This window comes from Anticarsia gemmatalis, chromosome 19 (genome assembly GCF_050436995.1).
Source record: "Anticarsia gemmatalis isolate Benzon Research Colony breed Stoneville strain chromosome 19, ilAntGemm2 primary, whole genome shotgun sequence".
NCBI classification, from domain to species: domain Eukaryota; kingdom Metazoa; phylum Arthropoda; class Insecta; order Lepidoptera; family Erebidae; genus Anticarsia; species Anticarsia gemmatalis.
The window spans coordinates 4,098,535-4,117,076 of NC_134763.1; the positions used below are offsets into that span (position 1 = coordinate 4,098,535).

At 35.1% G+C, this 18,542-nt stretch overlaps 1 protein-coding gene across 3 annotated transcripts in view; it reads right to left on the bottom strand.

The window, feature by feature from the left end:
• The window catches only part of LOC142981154 (uncharacterized), a 234,584-nt gene that overhangs the window by 75,835 nt on the left and 140,207 nt on the right, over nt 1-18,542 (bottom strand). The window lies entirely within an intron of this gene.

The window sequence follows — 18,542 nt, forward strand, 5'->3', positions numbered from 1 at the left end:
ACAAGGGGATTTCCAACAACAGCTTATTACTCGTAATCATAATTTTATAAATGGTCGCGAGAACCGTTACTTCTCGCGACTTTTTTCCCATATAGCAATTGCTGCACGTTACAGGGTTCCTTATTTTTAAGATTCTAAGTAATAAAAGTTTCCTCATAATGTTTTTCTTTTATAATTAAAACAAATTGCTGCTAGTGCATTATTTAGGTATCGCGGAAATTTTCCGATTCTATGATCATCGGCTTTTAAGTAACCATCTTAGCAATATAAGAGAACATACGCAAGCCACGTAACATCTCATTCGAAACATACTCGTGTGCCATAGAATTACACAGCATTGTACGCATTAAAGGAAACCATTTGCCATAATATTATGATGTATGATACGACGGGTGGTAATTTAGCACGTCGCTCGAATACATCAAAAGCATATCCATCATAATCCAAAACACATAATTATGGATCATGAAGGGCCTCCGTACAGAAATGTGTCAAACTCATGAAGTAATAGTTTCTGCGCATCGCAACTACAAAGCAGTGGGTTAACTATGAATATGGAAGTCCACTGATAGATAAAAGAAAGTAATTACTATACACGTAGTAGAATATTTGTAAACATACAGTTAAAGTATCTCCTATGCTTTATTTATTGCTATAGTATTTTCATGAATTTGTATGCGCCATGATACGTTGATTTATTTTGATACATTTTAAACGTACATACTATACGTCTTTTCTTGCAAGGATAAGATGTATGGATGTGAATGAAGCAAAATAAGCTTAAAGATAATTTCTATATTAATTGAACTAGCAATGCAGAAAACTTATTATTTTTGTGCTTTACACTTTTCAAGCAACATGTGTGAAGGACCCAAATACTAAATGTTACCGACAGTTTTGTTCAAAGTGATCCTACTGATATTCCCTCTACTATGGAGATGTGAATAAATAGTTACTTGCGAGTAATTATCGGTGGGTATTGTTCATTGCGGGCTTGTAACGACAAGGTTATAATGCGATTAAACTGGAGGCAGCGATAATGGAATAACGCGGCGCCTCTACCACTGTCGATAAATTCACTTTTTGCTAGCACTGGAAAATAGTGTCGTGGTTTTATTTACGGTATTAATAAATTAAATGGATGTAAAAATAAAAGTAAGAAGCTTGCTTTGGGAATATTGCTTGTGTTCTTTAAGATATATTTATGTTAAACATGAATAAGCACATTCATTGGTAGTTGGTCGTAGAACGAAATGATCGAATTGATGTTGGTTTTCATTGCATGCATTTTTAACAAATCAGGTTCAATATACGTTAGTTTTGTTTCACAAATATCTTTAATGTATTAATACCAAAATGATTTTGTCCGAACGCCATAACATCAAAAATTCGTTTAATTACTGAGCTCATCGAAATATTTACGAAGTGAAATGTAAAATATTTTATTGTTTGGTGTAAGCGGTATATCGTAATTTTCAGTTTTGCGATCAGCTAAAGCAAATAGCTTTGATAGTTCAAATAGCTCTGGTAAAGTTTAATTGCAGTGAGGACGGTTCGTGGATTTCAATTTGAGTATCAAATTGACTAGCGCAAGTCCGCGGTTTGCGTTATGCAGATTTGACTATGTTTCGGACTTTAGTGTATTGAAACTTATAATTTGTGGGTACATATTAATCCGATGTTCGGGAGGCCGAAGTAGTTTGTATACACAACCCATAGCTGCGAAAGTTAAACGGAATGCGTGAGGTGAGTAAATAATAAATTGATTGGGCTTATAAAATATTACAAAGAAAGTTTACGAGTACATCGTGTTTATTATTTAGTCTTAAACACTTACTTGAATTTAATTAATTTAAATGGACGGCAGAGTTCAAAGGTTAATTTCGCAATAAACAAAAAACAATACTCCGAAAAAATATATTTTAAAAAGTTACCTATCTAGTGACGTAGACTATTCACAAACTACATAATATTTCAAAAGTAACTGTCAAATGTCAGTCAAGTGAACACTTAGGTCGAGCCGCGAGCCTCGTTTGAAACTTAACCTACTACTAACCTTCACAAAATGAGTTTCTACGTAACAATTTACTTAATTTTATTTTACATTGTTCTTAAGAAGGCTGCGTAAGTATACAGATGGTCTTTGTACACGTAATGTTATAACGCTGATGGCTTGAATGAACTTCTGAAGGAATTTATCTTGAGTGCTCTACTTTCATTTTTACTGAGTATTATTTTTATCGTATCGTTACAGTTGTGTAGTACTATAGATAGTGTAAGTACACCGACTGTATTCTGTTCGCTACTTTTGTCTGACTATGAACCGTGCTGATATTCAGTGGTAGCCCCCACGATCCATGATCCCATGGTGACGATTTCGAGTCCTAACATGAAAATAACTATAACATTTTTTAACAGTAGGTATGCATACATAAGGCTTAGAATAACAACTGAACGTAAGCATTTCGCAACAAACTCTTAAGGAAATGACGTAAACGTACCAGCAGCTACCACTTAAGCGTTAGAGAACACTAAACAATGACACGTTATAACAATTAACACTCAAATATTTCACACCGGCATTATATGCCGCGGTAATGTCGCGAAAATTGATACAACGCGGCATATATCTTAGCGAGACGTTTCGGCATAATTACGAGACACGGTGGGTCCCTCGGGCATGACACCACCTTGATTACGTCGCGATTGTCTCTCGTTAGGCCATAATGAATAGTGCCAGATACAAGGACGATTGACGAAAAATGAGCCTGATATTTTTATGGCTATATAGATACGATTGTGTTGATTATAGACTTGATAAAGATATAGACTAGTATAATCAATAGCAGCTAAAGTCGTAGTTAGCCATTGTATTTGTCGATAGGCAGTGCGATCGTTTCTGTAACTTTAATCACTGAGTTAAGTTTCTGTTATGAACATTTTAGAAATATTTGTAAGTATACAAAAAAATAGTTTTGTATGCTACTAGCTGACCCGCGCAGCTCCGCTCACACTTTCTTGTTTTTATTTAATCAAATTTATTCACCTGTTACACCTTCTATGAACTTCCACAAATCATTCAAGACTAAAAATAGCCAAAGCGGTCCAGCCACATTTACGAGTTTTAGCGAGACTAACGAACAGCAATTCATTTATATATATATAGAAGATAAGGTCTATTTAATTTTCTAATAGACTGTATCTAGTAAAACTACTCGATGGCAGAGTAAATTTATTCCTAATCGCCCCTTTGTAAGTAATTAGAGGAGTGAAACAATATTTGGCACGTGTAACGGATAACTGCGGGCCTCACAAATTCTTGTTAGACAGCTTGGCCTTCAACCATGAATCATCTATAAAAAGTTTATCAAAGGCACCATTGAAGTTTTACATAACATTGATCACTTCTCCACGAAAAACCAGATTATGATCGCCATAAAAGTCCGGATATCCGTCGACATTCGTATCATTTGCCAACATTATTTACGTTGTTACATAAAAAGTTCTTTGTTGCAGTACCTTTTATTATCATGTTGTTAATGTTCCTGACGTTTTTCCGATGTAGGTTAATTAGGTAGCTTTTTGGGTCTCTAATTACTCGGAGTTAAAATGGAAAAATGCAAAGCTATTCCGAAAGTAAAGGATTAATTACAGAGGAAGGAAAAAGTGATTGTATAGTTTAAAAGGAAAGAAGATTACGATAAAATGCTTTCAAATGTTACTTTAGATGAGAGTGTTTTTAGGATTTCGTTTGATAAAGGGTTTTACGAACTTGTTTTACTATTGTTTGTTCTCCTGTTTATTCATTGTTATTGTAAAAGAGTTATTTTGGAGTACGGTTTTATAAAACTACTTTTACTCTTAAGCATTGACTAATAAACACAATGAAATATTTTCTAGGATATTATAACTCATAAGCAAAAGATTATTTTTTAAAACGACGTCATATTTGTATGTGATTAGCTAATTTCAATATTGTACCTAAGATAGGGAATAAGATAGGTTCGTTTGATCACTAGACAACACCTGTTATTTTTATCTCTACAATCTAAATAAAATAAGATATTTACCAAAAGTTTTTTCGAGTAAATGACACAAGATTATCGCTCCATTATCCTTCGTATAAATAGTGTTCAAGTTAAAGTAATGTGGGCTAATTTGGAATCCCATAGCGGCAGGTAATTATGAACTGTTTACTGTAAGCTAAAGACTTCGCTGAAACGAGACGAAGCTTGATTGATTAAGTAAAGTTTATCTTTAGGTAAATACGTTGAAGGATAATTTAGTTTTATGGAACATGATACATAAGTAAAAGATATCATTCTTTTTGAATGAGTTCGTTTATAGAGAAAATTTGTAGGGTTTTCGTTTGCTTATATGAAAAAGCCCGGTAAAGCATTTTTCTTGTTAAAAAACATAAATGCTACCTCTTTTCACAGTATAAAATTGTTCAGATTATTACTCCACACCGCAACATTTCTAAATAACAATAAAAAGTGAAATAATTTGAAAACAAACGTTGCAATAAAATAGGGTGAAAGGCGTAGTTGTTGAAAGCACTATTTACGTTTGCCGCAGCCGAGTCCCGTGGGCGCACCGTGCGCGTGGTGTGTGGACCGAGTGCGAGCCGTGTGCCCGTGCCAGCCTGATTACGACACAATTATACCCCGTTGGCCGGTAAATAAACACGTAATAGGCCGGATGAGCAATTTGCCCGCACGCCCCGCACCGTATTATTAAGCATTCAGATATGAAAGTTCATTTCATTTGATGTTAGGAAGAAAGGTCTTTGATGTCCTCGTATTGCGCTGTTATTTTTTATTTTTGAGTGCTTTGTTCACGTAATTGTTATTGTTGTGAGTATTAAGAGTTAATATTTGTTTAAATTTTACATTCGAACTACCTTAAAATAGAGAATCCACACATCCACAAAATGAGACATTAATAGTTATCGTGTATGTGTTCCAAAATGCTCGATTCTCTACTACTATCGACTACCGACAACCGGCTAGCTATCGAAATTTTGACAATTAGAATGTACTGCCAAAATGTTTCCTACGACACCTTTTTCCGATGACAGTTCGGTTGTCGGTAGTCGATAGAAGTAGAGAATCGAGGCACAGGAACTCATGTCACCCGGTCGTGGAAGCAACGTAGCGACCACGAGCTATATTGATAATTAAAAACCCTATTACTACCTTTGTATGTACTTAAGCATACACGTAAGTTACAATTATTGTAATACACAAATGAATATGTATGTGTGTGAAATACGATGTAAGCCATTTCCAATCCAGAGGCATTATCTATCGCGCACTAGTTCCATAACTTACACTATAATCCCAGTGATTAATCCCTAATAGTTTCTGTAATCTGCACTTTCATACCTACGCGTCCTGTTCAACTCAACTTAGTTGAATTCCTAATTGATAATCCTAGTCAACTGGCTTATCAATAATTGAACTCAATAATTGGCAGAAATTATTTGTTTATACATTAATAATATTGAATTTACTCTGTCTTCAATGGACCCACTGAATAATAAAACTGATAATTCACTTTTCGAATCAAATACAATATTCAAAAACTGGCTGTCGAAATGTGCGGGAGTTCGCCGATCAAAATATTTCGTTCATAATAAAGGCTACTAAGCGAGACCGTACTTCAAAGAAAAAATATATCCCCTCATACCTGTAACGGGGTCAAGAGCGCGCACTAATCTCGCTCGAGATTTGCGCATTCGTGTGATGATTGCGAACGACTTGGCTCATTTGTTCCCGTTCCGTGTTAAGGCATGATATTACGAGAAATCGCGTGAGTGATTAACCACGTGTATTGTGCGTAAATGGCTCCGCGTAGTGCCGACAATGCGTGCCTTCACCCTACCTGACCCGTTTTTCTACGTAATGACAGGACGTTTCGGACGCTTCTTCTTATTATTAGACTAGTTAATTAATATCTTGCGTTATTGTTTGCGTATAATAAGTACCTTCATACACGAAAACGCCTTCATTTCTTTAGTACCTTCATTACCGTGTTAAATACTACACCAAAATCCAAATTGAGAAGTACTTTAGTCTCAACGTAAAACTGTATACTTTTATTATTACAGTGGAAAATGACAAATTAAAAACGTATCACCAACCCTCCAGTGCTTCAAAGGGTTAAACAATGATGTATAGAACACAATACGTTATTTTGTGGAACAACACAACAGTTTACTAACGATGAAGTGCTGTTATGTGCGGAAAATTGTGCGAACATTGCGGAAAGCTCCGGCCGACCTCAACGAGCCATGTTTTTTTTACCATTTTTCGCGTTAGTTTAAAGGCTTGGAGCTATTCGAACGATCGCCTACAGTTTATCATCACTGGAACCCCACTCGGCAGGACTCGTCAAGCGTAAACTTTAGTATTTACGAGTATCTAGGCATAAAACAGGAAACTGATGTGAAAAAAAAATCATCCAAATTCCCGCTAGACTATAAAATATAGGCAGATATTTTTATGGCCAGTAAAATTGGTATGTGGAATGGTTAGGTTTGGGTAGTGCGTGAGGATTTATCCCCCGGGCGTATCCCTCATGCGTTTGACGCATCAATTCCTGTGTGACGAACAGAATTAAAAATGGAGGCATTCATAAAAATAGGTCGTTTAGTATTTTTTTGTTTCGGTCGGCAAATATTCTTTGTTATTGTTTGGCTTATCGCTTAGTCGCACGGGGAATAATAATGTCGGCTGAAATAAATGTAGTCTAATGTTATACATTGTACGCTGTTACGATAAAAGCTCCTGAGGGAATTACTTGTACAACCACGTTGGATATTTTAATATGTCTTTACACTCGTGTTTAAATGCTTTATAAATATATCTCTAAATGTTTATATTTTATACTCAATAGTGTGAAACTAAAAAAAGATTATTTCTTTCTCTATGCGCATTTTTTTATAACGAAAATTAAATTTCAATTAAATAAATAACAAGAACATCGCAGAATAACTTATGAGTATAACCGGATAGACAAGCATCGTATCGTCTGTGAATCGAAAAAGTTTACAAAAATATTCTTTATCTCCATTTCTTTGTGAATATTTAAAAGAGCAAACAAACTGTACAGTAGAGTTAAATTCATTTTATTTCCATATTATAACAAAACAGAGACGTGATAATTATACTTGAAATCTATACTAATATTATAAAGCTGAAGAGTTTGTTTGTTTGAACGCGCTAATCTCAGGAACTGCTTCAGTGTTAGATAGTCCATTTATCGAGGAAGGCTATAGGCTCCTAGCTATAGCTCCTATCCATATCATCACGCTACGACCAATAGGAGTACCAATAAAAATGTTACAAAAGCGGGGAAAATTTTGACCCATTCACTCTTATATGACGCAAGCGAAGTTGCGCGAGTCAGCTAGTCTATGAATATTGTTGCCAAGTAGAATACACATATATACATACATGTATATGAACATTGTTTGAAACTGTCAAGCTTCTATTGTTAGTCCAAACACGGATCGTTTTTCAACGCGCTCATTTACAATGTACTAATTGACGTATCTAGACTTCAGCTAGTATTAATTATATATAATATTATGTGTCTGGGGTTTGTAAACAACTAATTTGTAGGTCAAACTGAAATGCTAGACCGAGTATAATTTGATTACGATGTTGACTCGGGTTTTCCAAATTAAGATCGGCTGAATGATTTTGTTGTTATATCAACAGAACTATTTATTTCACTTGATTAAGACTTGAACAAGTTTGGCTGAGCTGATTAGATTAATTTCTAATCTCACCAAAAAATGTGTTTTTATCTTATAAGACGGTTTAAAATGGTTCAAAATAAGCCCTAGCAAAGACAAACTCACATGAGCAATAAATAAATTTTTCCCATTTATGTCCCACTGCTGGGCAAGGGTCTCCTCCCGCAATGAGGAAGGGGTTAGGCCTTGAGTCCACCACGCTGGCTAGGTTTGTGAGCTTACATTATTTTTTTAAATAATTGATTAAAATATACTTTTTCTACACAATATAATCAAATGACTATCAAACCGACGTTAATATGTCTCATAAAATCTCAACCTGTTAGCAGCGCGCTTATTACCTCCTATGTAAAACATAGTAAATCAGCTTACAAGCTTCCATCTAAGGCGTTCGGTCGACTAATCATTCACGTACATTCACGTGAATTATGAATAACAGTAGCGCTACCATGAGTTGGTAACTATAGTCTCCCGGAGACACTGTAGTTCTCGTAAAACTCGAACAGCGCCTCTAACGGATAGTTAAGGTACCAAAATTGCTACCATGGGTTGCCATATTTAATAACGTGTAGTTAAATTAAACAACAGTGAATGTAGATTGGCTTTGTCGTTCATTCTTTCCCTATTTGAGCCCACTGTTGTAGTTGCGTTCTCACGTTAACTACTTTAGTTTTTAACTACGCCAACTCATGGTAGGGCTACAGTATATATCCATTATCGAAGCGCTTTTGTCATGCGGCTGTAAGCATAGTCGAAGTACACGAAGTACGGAGTTCGTCAGATCGGCTTTGTGTACCGATTAATTGGAGCTTACAATATTGATTTTGTATTACCGTAAGCCGAACTTACCGATATTAGAGTGCAGATGCTATTTATTCTGTTTATTTATTCATATTTAATATGTTACTTGGTTTATTTAGTGGTAATTAGCTTTAGCTTGTAATATTATCTCAGGTAAAAGAAATATAATAAGGTAGTTAAGAAATCTGTGACACAATTACTAGTATTATTACATTTTTAACTGATGTAGGTAAAACAGATACAAAATCTTTGTCTGAAATAGAAAACTACTGAATAAGTAGAGGCAAATTCAGAAGAGAGTATTTTCAAATGTAAATCTTTTACAGTACCATTCAATACGTATATAAGTATATTTTACAGTACGATTAAATTAAATAACATTATAAATATATTTAAGTTACAAAACGAACACACATAAGTTAGATAGCTACATACATCGTAACGCGAGGTGATCTCCGATTTCCCCCCAACTTCAACCTGTTGGTCTAATCGTGGTTTAAATACATAAGTTACGGGACCCCGGCCTACGATAGTCAAGTTTCAGTAGTATTTATTTCAAGTGCTCTCAAAACTTCCAACTTACTTTAAGTTACCTCTCAAAGTTTCTTCAATCGATTCGATTTGGAACAAGAAATGTGTGAGTAAATTGAAAATCGCGTTTGAAATATTTGGAGGAAATTCGCTGGAGATAATTTTGAGTCAGTTAAGGTTCGTCTGTTATTTGAAATAGCTTTAAGAGTAAGTAGTTTAATAGTCCTACAATATATTTAGATTTAATTTCATAAGGTGCTTACATTTTTGTTAGTTAACGTTTCCCTACTCAACACGGATTATAAACAGTATTTGAATTTTTTAAATACTATAAACGTTCTTATTTCTTGTGGTTGATACTTTATCTCATATTACGACAAACCGACTAGTTAATATCTTAAGTTAATTTATTTATACTCGAGCCCAATTCTGGAAAATTCATTATTTTTCCTTCTTTACTGAAATTATTCTTAGTATTAAATAATTCTGTATGTACGGTACTCACTATAATGTAAAGTTAATTTAATAGCAAAGGCGTAGAGAACATCAAGTCGATCGTGTAGCAGCAACCTTATCAACAGCTTAACTGAACTTCGACTAATGTACTGGATTTAATCGCGCTCCGTATTCGACGCTCATGTGCTCCTAGGCTCTTACCAATCACTGATCTCAACAAGTAATATGCTGTTGTCGTTCAAGATGCGTTTACAGTTTGGTACCAGCTTGTTATATAGTGATTATAGTGATGAGAATTGAATTAACTTCTTTTAGTATAGAAAATATGAATGGGAGTACGCAAGCTCTTTGGACAGCAGTTTTTTAGTTCATGACTATTAAAATTTCAGGGCAATTACTGAGGTTTAACAAGATAAAAAAATATTTTGTCATTCACATACACGGCAATGTAGACCACCCAGGCATTTATAAATAAATTCGGCCGTTTCAAAATCTGACGATGTCAGAAAAATACTTCCAATATCAATTCACAAAACATTTAATTCGCACATCCACATATAAACACCATTCCGGAGCACACGAGGGCCCCGACCTCGTATTCAAACACCCGAAATGTCATCCGAACGTTTTATAATTTCGCCAATTATACAAAATTAATTTCATTGCTGTCTTCGCTTAAAAAAAGTAACGAGTTTTCAAAGCGACACGGGCGCTTTAAAACGGTTTATTGCGGACTCACTCGGACATGGGTAATGGTCTAAATTTATTGGGTTAAATGGCCCGTGCGAACGGAAATTCAGACTAAATTGTTCGCTTGTCTAATTTTTGTGGATTTGATGCTTCATTTCACCGGCTGAATGTCTAACATCGGCTATGAGAGATAGAATTTTAATATAACGTTTTGTTTGCCAAGTCAATCGGAAATGTTGTCGTAATTGTGTTAAAATCTTCTTTGATCAAAAATAGCTTTGTGCAATCAGAACGTTTTAAGGAAAATGTCAAATGCAGTTTTGGAAATATAAAAACATTTCGTACAAATATTATGTATGATACATAGATTTAGTTGATAAATTTAGATTTGGTACTGATTTCATTCTAAAACTAGAATGATATATTGAAATGCAAATAAATATACTCTTACACAAACTAGTTTCGGAAAGCCCAAGATTGCAGTTTATAGTTGCAGTCAATAACAAAAACCAAATAAGCTCTTGCAGTAGTGCTCCCAAAGGCATTACGTTATGGGCTCATGTGTCTATAAAAAATATCGAGCGAACCAAAAGGAAAATGGTAAGAAAAATAACGACCGGTAGACGTTAAATCACAGTAAATTTGAGTCTGGAACACAATAACTCAAGAGAACGCCGCCATAACTGTCGCAAACATTGTTCGGATGATTCACGCATTTGGTAATATGATGTTTTTCTGGAGCCGGGCCGCATTCCCTCGCCATTCGAGATTTCCCGCGGTAAAAGCTCGATGCACGCACTCGTTATATGTCACTCCCTTATTTATTGTTATTACCGATCTAAAATAGAGCAAGCCACTCGTTCACTGCATTCGGTTCACTAACGACCTTATTACGTATTCAACATCAAAGATTCCGATACAAAGTTTGTGTTTGGTTTACAAAAGAATCGGAGACAGCCTGTGGGTAGATCAAACAACTGAAGGGTTGTCAGTGGCTGTATTCGACCGCTAAGTTGGTCTAGACGTGTCTTTTGATGTTGTGATTTTAGATCATTACTCTCAGAACTCTCGATCTGTTGTAATCAATCTATGTGTATCAATAACAATCTGAATAGCAATAATTTTTGTTACTAAAGTTGTTTGTACGTCGAAATGATTTAAAGTTGTTCAGCCCCATAAAATACGCTGCGAGGTAAGACAATAGAACGTGCAGTGGTAAGATATTGTTCTAAACAGTAACGTAAGGTGTCGGAAGGGCGACCAGCAGTAAATCCTCCCCAGGAATTGAATCAAACGGGCCTCGTGACGGCTCCAGCGATAATGGCCGATTTATGCCTGCCATTGTCTCTCCACACACATACCTACCTGAATTTTAAATGCTATTGTGTTTATTTTCATATGTTCCGGGAAGGTGTTAACGGATTTACGCGAGAACCAGATGTGTTGGTTGCTCGTAAAATTATGAGATATGGAAAAAAGATTGAGCGATTTCTTATTGGCAGATGTGGTTTCAACATGTGCTTGGCACTAATTGTAGGTAAAGTTTAAAACTTATTGTGCACGCAAGTTCGAGTTCTACGAAATTCGGTTGCTTTGAGATGGAAACCAGATTGTATACAGTACCTAAAATAAGTAATATGTATATAGAAAATACGAAATCGATTCTTAGAACTAGAAGCAGCTGAATGCGACGCGTCTTTAATTCAATGAAATGTTAGGTGTTCATTCTACATGTGGCTTTCTGAATGTTGAAAACTTGATATAGAAATCATTGTAACGTTTTACGGTTGAATTTCTATCACATATTTTTATATACGGCAAAATGTTGAAGTACTTTTCTATAAAACTTACTTTACTTAGAGATTATTAAGACGTTGGAAAGTTGCTATTTAATATATTAACATTTTATTCCCTATAGATTTATGATAGTGAAAACCATTTGCTTTCAAAAGTAAATAATTCCGGACTAGGTACCTACATGCGTGTTCATAAAAAATGTTTTAGTGGAGCAAAATAAAAGTACACATAAGATAGTACGCTATATTCCCTTGATGTAGTAAATCTCTACACTTATTTGTATCACGTACTGTATGTAAACTGGTAAACACCTCGGTAAATAACAATGTTAACGAAGTACTCCTAACTCCATGTAATTTTAGGAAGGAAATGTGCCCACTGTTTTAGAAAACACTAAACTTTAGAACGTAATGGATCTTTACTCATGACTTTTCTACAAGTATTATACTCCTATCTTTGTCACAATTACGATCTCCTTTGCTCGTAAACTTAGGACTATTGAGCGTTATTTATGTTATTTTGCACTCTTAGTGCTCTGTCCCTCAGTATCCTCAGCCGAAATAACAAAACGACCTAGCATTATGCACGAAACGACCATCCGAACGGGTTTATAACATCAAACCGTTATAAATGTGTCCGAATTCCCCGTACTAAGGAATAAATTTGCGAAATTCTATCGTGAAAAGAATAGTGAGCCTAAATTTACGGGCCGAAGGAGGGCAGTAAAACCTCGTTAGATTGAACTATGTGCCATCCGAGACTGTATTATCTAGTATCAGTAACTTTTAGCCACATTTTGCGAAGCAATCAGTTGTTTGTGAAAGGCTATATTGCTTGAAATCCGATTTTTGCGGCGACAAACTTGTCAACAACATCTACCTATTTTACTTATATGTATATAGATTTTGAATATTACTTAGCATAAAGTGGCCTCAGTAAGGGTGAATTAACCCGTAAGCAAGCTATTATTCAACAATACAAAACACAATCGAATGAGTTTATTATTCATGAACGGATCAGCATCCACGAGTAGAAACGGGTGAGACACATTGATCGGTGAGATGACAGTTAATGGAGTATGACCTTCATAGAAGAGTAATTTTGGAACAGGTAAATTCTTTAGTAGATGTGTGCCTGATTATTAGGGTTAAAATTCCATTAGTCTTATTTAATAAGCCATTCACGCTTTGTTAATCTGCTAAAAAAAACGCAAGTATTGATTGAACAATTATTTTACTCTAGCGTGAAACAAAAACGCGTAGAAAATGTAAATCATATTATTATAGGTATACTATAGCTGGCTCGTTTTGCTCTCTTAAGAGCTACATTTTGAGAGAGCCATACATTAATGATTCGGAACTCCCATGACTCACAAACCAACAAAATTTTTGAATCCAACAAAATATTGACGTCACTCACATTGATTACTATCTAACACATCTAACACCATACAGGAAGTTGTCAATCAATCAAAAGTTCAGGGATTGCGACAGTCAAATACACAGAAAACCTTCACAACATTAGTAAACAAGGCTGCGTAACTGCCAATAAAAGTTCACACATTCAATTTGATCGCATCATTGTCGATCAATCGAGCTGTCAATTATAAGTTGGCTGATCGCCAGTCGTACATCTAAATGTAATTGTCAATGCTCGGATTATCTCAATATGCACATTATTGGTGAAGGTATGGTAATCGCTAGCTTAAGGCCGGCTTGTGTATGTCGAATAGTCGCGATTGTGTCCAAGCACAGGTTTAGCGTGTTAATTATGGGATAATGTTACTGAATTATACAGTCTTTGCTGACTGTATTACTTAGTTCCGATTATTGCAGCTCTTTTCATATAATGCTTTTCGAAACAGAAACAATGAAATAAAAGTTTTCTGCGTTACTTTTAAAGATAACGTTTTTCTAAAGATAATATCTAAGTATGTATGTACATATATGTATATCATTTAAGACAGCGCGAGTTTCGGACAGTCAGTTCTATCGAATATCGAATGTTTTGAGAGTTTGACATTAAAAATGTAGTCCAAAATTAGTTCCTATAGAGCCCGCTAGAGGCGCTGATTAGTTTTTCATACTATAATTGTAATTTTTTACTCGAAAGTTAGAACATTACGAAGACGTATCAAGAAAAGTTGTCTCAAACTATTTGAAGTACAATAGAGCTAAGCAATCGTATCCATCAGAATTTGGGATCGTTGAATCCTTGAATACGGTAGGCTCGGTGACTATTATACATGGGATTTAAAACCCATTGCGGAACGATCTCGGCACAATAGCATTGTCACGTCCCTGCGTGCTTTACCTTACCCCTTTCAATCTTCGCTCGCAGATATCGAATCACATTGTGAACGAGGTGATTAAGAAACCTTAAATGAGAGTAATTATTGCGCTTCCCTATTTTAGGATTTGAACTAACCTGCACTGAATAGCAAAAAAGAAAAGTGCGTATAATTTTTTCATAACTATTTTACGTGTATTTCTTTATAATTTCCATCTGGTTGTTTAAGAAACAACATTTTTTTTGATATCCAAAAATGTATTAACTCAATATTATAAGCCTTCTTTTCCAAATATAGAAACTTTTGTAGGTAAGCGACATTGAAGTAAATAACAATAATACAAAATACAATTGATATCTGACAAACAAAACAATAAACAACGCTAAAATAATCCTCGAGATAGAAGCATCCGAAAGCAACTCGAAGTATTTCCGTCAGTACATGAATCGTTCGGAATGATAATGTTGGTGTCCTGCACTCTCTGTGATGGATACGATTCGGTCCCCTACGTCTAATGATAAATGACTGTCGCCCCCCTACAATGTGGGTCACGAGGTAATGGCGCAATGATACGTTTTAAAACTGTTCCTTTGTTTCTGATATAGTTTTGATACGATTTTCATTGTTGAAATGTCGATTTGATTACAAGTTTTTGGTGTATTGGAATGTAATAGGCTCAATTGATTTCATTATATGTTTTTGTTTGTATTGTATTCATTCGTTTAACTAATATTTTTTGTAGTTTACTTTTGTTATTATTCTCTAACTTTTTATATTTTAGGACATTTCATAGATAGGTTCGACATAGTTTGTGTTACGGTAGACCGTAGTACGTAGAATACAGACACTCATCTATCAGGACTGTAATTTACTCTCACAAATAATTGTTTCAGAAGATATAAGAATTTAAAGGTGTATAGATAACGATCTTTACATCTATATCGGTCAACATTGTCTCACTTTTATGTATTCAAGATATGATTTTACATATTTAAGTGCACTCTTTTGTCCTCATTACTTATTGGTTATAAAAAATAAACCTGGCCAATAATAAAAGACGCACTACCGTTTCTAATAGGCAATTACTTATAAAAAGATCAGGCAAGATTGCAGAGGAGGTGGCGTCATAACGAACCATATTCTTCATTATAAATAGCGCGATTAAGCAAAGTACAGCAGATTTAAGGCGGCGGCCGTTACTCGATCGTTTCAATATTTAATGCACGTCGTGTTGGGCACGTTTATGCTCCCGGCTGTGCTTTACACTTCGTAACTCTGTTAGTTTAATGTGCATTGACTTTTTGATGTCGAATACTTAGTCAAATATTCACACTATGCCTATTCGCTTAGCCTTTGTTCCAAACTATGTTGGAGTCGGCTTCCAGTCTCACCGGATGCAGCTGGATACCAGTGTTTTACATGGAGCGACTGCCTATCTTACCTCCACAACCTAGTTACTTAGGTAGAAACACGATACCCTTCGGTAAGATTGGTTGTCAGACTTTCAAGCTTCTGACTACTGTTAACGACTGTCAAAGATCTTCGAAAATGACAGCCGGGACCCACAATTTAACGTGCCTTCCGAAACACGGAGGAACTCGATATGTATGAGATGGTCACCCATCCACGGAACAACCTCGGCAAGCGTAGCTTAACCTCAGAGATCGATCCGTGCGGCTGTTGTAAACTAAGCCACGAGCTCTTCACACTAGTATCAAAAAAATTATAAACGTTTAACCAATTACTGGCCTAAATAGGTAAAGTGCTTAGATGGGCTAGAAAAAAATAGGAAGATTTAGTTCAGTTATGAATTTTCCATGTATTGATCGACTTCAAAAAAAAAGAAGGAGGTTCTCAGTTCGACTGTATTTTGTTTTTATTACCTTTGTTTGTACACATACAAAGCGGATAATCTTAATCAAAACAGCCGTATTTTATATCTAAGTTTTCCAATAAAACACACAATTGTAGTCTCACAAACTATGCATGTGTTTGCGTTTTATGTCAAAAACAAAGCACCCAAATTAAGTGACCCCCTAAACTCCAACAAATTAGTTAAATGTATTCATACAAAAACGGATGTAGCAACGATACAAACAAAATTAAACTATAACATAAACCATTTAACTAAACGCCGAGAAAAAGCTTAAGTCGCGTTAACGTTGGAGCCAACCCCGTCCAACTAATAGACCACATTCATTATATTAAATTACTCGATTAAAAGCGCCATAAGCCACACTGATTTAACTACGGAGACTCTCACAGATCGTACCGAATACTCTTTTGATGATAAATAATGTTATTTTATAGGCATTCTGCTTAATATTTTTGAATATAGCTTTTGAACTTTGGGATTTTAAAGAGCTAGTACAGTTTTATTGGAGTATCTGCTCGCTTCGAAGAACCATCAGATAATTTTACGATTTTGGGGACTCCTATGTTAATTTTTGTACGTAGTGTGAACAAAGCCAAGGAAATCGAGTATTACTAAGCGTGTATCCAATAAATTACATGACAACCATAGCCATATATAAAACGAGACACAAAGTAATCATTTAGCGAGTATTTTGTGTCAAAAAATGTTTTAGAAAGATATTTATTACGAATGATCGTACTATTACATACGAACGCGATGAAAGGCCAGACAAATGGATGTCATAAATTGATATTGAAAGAGTAAGCGAAACAGTTATTAGTTGTGCCATCTACAAACAAATACAAGACAAGTTATCAGTCAGTTTTATTGCTCTTCTTGATGTAGTTACCGAGTGAAACATTGTATCCTTGTCAGATACGTACACAAGTATAAATGACTCTTAAGATCTACCACGATTTATATCTCAGCAAATAGCCACGACTTTCGTATATTTTTCTCACAATTTTCTATTTGTATTAGACGATTACAAGGAAAAAATAACTTACAGCAATCAAAAAATATACTTACGTTTTTATTTAGTGCAAAATACACACGCTTTGATATCTCAAATGTGTAATATTGTAAAAGAAAAATGAGTAGGTACTGAAAGTTCGTTAACACTTCCCACAAATACGTCAGTGGGTGAGGCAAATGTCTCATACAAATAGTTTACCTATTCGCATCATATATTAGAGCATTTAAAAATAGTCTTAGAAAGTCTTAGGTGTAATTTGGTAGAGTGTAATATTTTTAATATTTTATTAGTGTGGCTGGATTCCAGGGGATTTTTATCCGTGACGCGGCTGGAAGGGGTCCAACAAACTTGAAGCGTAAACATGACAACGTCCTTTGCAGTGAGACGGTAAACTGAGGCAGAACAAAGGATCACGCCGTCCTACCACTGACATGAAAAACATTAAAGTTGGACCGCGGGGAGGCGAACGCCTGCGTCACATCTTTTAGACTATTTGAAAAATTGTTGCGAATTGTTTCACAAAGTTTTATCTAAGACATGAATACTTGTGTACTGTATATTTATGTGAATTAGGTTTAGGTTACACATCTCACGACAGTAGGATTTACGCCATCATAAGTAGAAGTAATAACTTTTTCTTCTGCGCCGAAACGTAAGGTAAAATACATGTTTCGCGTTTTTTCCCGTGTATTACGTAAAGAAGAACAAAGAATTGTCCAATGCAGTATAATCTATTCTATTATGTCTAACCAAAGTATCAAATAAAACTTAACCTATTTCTAAATAAACATAACACTTCCATCAAAAGAGACCTCGGAATATCAAACAGTGAACACATATAAAAATACATCACCAAACAAAACTAGCAATAAAAACAAGATAATCCTACAATTTCAATGTTAACGACATAACATATATGATATTATTATATACGTTTGCCGTTAGGGGTGGCAGTTAAATATTCTTGATGTATCCTAAGGGATGTTCCTAGGTACAATGAGCTGTTATAGCCGCACTATTGTCCCGTTTGCGAAGAAAATACTCGCATTGTTTCCTGTGAAACATTTTGCGGTAGTTATCGGGTTATAATTCTCCGTGACGCAATGGTTAAGGTGGTCGAAACGCGAATAATAGTGCGGCGGATGGTCATGGATTCGATTTCCATATGGAATTCATATTTGTGCGATTCGCAAAACATTTTCTTTTGTATGTTTCTTAAAGTCCCTGCGACACAAGAGCAATTAATTTATTAGTGCCGAATTTGTCTTTTTAAACAAATCGAAATAAATATTTTTAAAAGAATTACACCTTTACTTTTCAA